This window comes from Pecten maximus, chromosome 10, assembly GCF_902652985.1.
Source record: "Pecten maximus chromosome 10, xPecMax1.1, whole genome shotgun sequence".
In the NCBI taxonomy this organism is placed as follows: Eukaryota; Metazoa; Mollusca; class Bivalvia; order Pectinida; family Pectinidae; genus Pecten; species Pecten maximus.
In genome coordinates, this window is record NC_047024.1 from 35,296,612 (window position 1) to 35,299,115 (window position 2,504).

A 2,504-nucleotide genomic window follows, 5' to 3' on the forward strand; every position below is an offset into this window, starting at 1 on the left:
AACAAAACAAAATCATAAAAAGAAAATAAAGATGTTATCCCCATAGTCAATTGACAGCTTAAGAGCTTTAATAATGCAATTATAATTGTCAAATTTTGAGATCAAAATATATATTTCCTACGACACCAGGGAGTTTTGGTGTCTGCATTTTATTGGTACAATGTATAATGTATTGGTACAATGTATAATGTATTGGTACAAAGTATAATGTAATGGTACAATGTATTAATTGGTACAATATGTAATGTATTGGTACAATGTGTAATGTATTAATTGGTACAATGTATAATGTATTACAATGTATAATGTATTGGTACAGAGTATAATGTAATGGTACAATGTATAATGTATTGATACAATGTATAATGTATTAATTGGTACAATGTATAATGTATTGGTACAATGCATGTAATGGTACAATGTATAATGTATTGGTACAATGTATAATGTACATATAGTAGATGAACTATTTGAAATTTGAGGGAGTTATAGTACATTGTAAGGAATACTTCATGACATTGAATATGATATAATAGCTTAATTTCTTCAGTATGTTATCTCTTGAGGCACTGAAATTGAGTGAAATTCAGATAAAGTCTAGAAAGAAATTATGGCTAATGTTTTTTCTCTCAAATGTAATTTGTCTTTTCATGAATAACTTATATTAGTGGCAATATTGACTTATTCTACTTGTATATCATAACATTATTGTTACAGGACATCATGGAGATTAAACATTTTTTAAATAAAAAAAACTCATTTGTTATATTTTAAAATACAAAATAACTAAATGTATGTGATTAGCTTGGATTGCTGAATTAGAAGTTACATTGAGCCATCACCAGGCGTGTTGTCCATATCAGTTGTTAAAAGTGCCACATGATTTCCACAATAAGTCACATGCACTTTTTTCTAATTACAGGTTTCAATAATATTGGTATAAACGATATATTTATCACCAAACTTGGCTGCTTTACCACTCGTATGACATCACACCATTGCCTCTGTAGAGAAAAAATGTACCGTCTGGGTTTAAATTAGCCTGTCCACATAATCTATATTAGGTAGTACCATCAAGGAAGAAAGAAATGAAGTGTTTTGCCATAATCATTCGTTAGTTGTTAGTTGAATGTCACATGGATTCAATCTTATTTAGTACCAATCATGTTGTAAATGTTCTTCTCACTAGTTAGTTTCTTAGTTTCTCAGAAATCCTTCATTTAAGGATAATGTTTTTCAAAGTGGCATTCATGACAGCCATTTTGAATATGACACGGAACTTGAAATTAATGTATGAATTTCCATTCAGGAGAAGTAGCAGTAATAAGGTTTTCAAGATGGCAGCCATCTGAATTGTGGAATGGATTTAAATTTCCGGTGGAGCATACATTGACTATACACTTTTTAGGTTACCTGAGACGAAGTCTCGAATGACCTTTTCTAATCGCCTATTGTCCGTCGCCGTCCGTTCGTAAACAATTTAAATTTTGACTTCAATAACCAAAAGGCCTAGACACCTGATATTGGGCATATAGAATGCTGAGGTGAAGGGCTATCAAGATTGTTCAAATGATTGACCTTGACCTTCATTTAAGGTCACAGGGGGCAAATATGCTAAAATCTTTAAATGACTTTTTATCAATAACCAAGTGGCCCAGAGATCTGATATTAGGCCTGTAGCATGCTGGTGTAAAGTGCTATAAAGATTGTTCAAATGAATGACTTTGACCTTCATTCAAGATACAGCGGTCAAATATGCTAAAATCTTTAAATGATTATTTTTTCAATAACCAAGAGGCCTTGAGATATGATATTAGGCCAGTAGCATGCTGGGTAAAGGGCTATCAAGATTGTTCAAATGAATGACCATGAGCTTTATTCAAGGTCACAGAGGTCAATTATGCTGAAATTTTAGAATTATTAGCCTCTTTAATGTCAAGAAAAGTTTTGAAAGTAGATCAATGTTATCCATTTTTCATCCCATCATGCTACTAGCTAGTTGTCATGACCTTGGTTATTGAGAAGTCATTTAAAGATTTTAACACATTTCATTTGACCTTAAAAATAGGTCAAGGCCATTCATTTGAACATACTTGGTAGCCCCTTATCCAAGCAGTTGCCACAGACCTGGTATCCTGACTCTTGGCCTCTTGGTTATTGAGAAGTGATTTTGATAATTTTCCTTTTTATTCTTTTTTTTTTCTAATTATTTTTGCAAAATGCGACACTGATGACTGCCGGAGTGAACCTTGCAGATGATGATTCAGATGAAACTTGGTTGTAATCCACTCAAGCATGAAGGAGGATTAGCATTTAAAAGCAAGATTTTAGGGTAAATTCCCCATTTGCAGCCCTACCAAACTGTTCCGAGGGTTTAAACCATCCCCCAAGGAGAATAGTATTTTGAAAGGAATAGTTCCATACAATGCATATTGGACAAAGACAGAGGAAACTTAATGACCATAAGTGTCACATGATCTAAAATAAAATAAAAAGGTGCATGG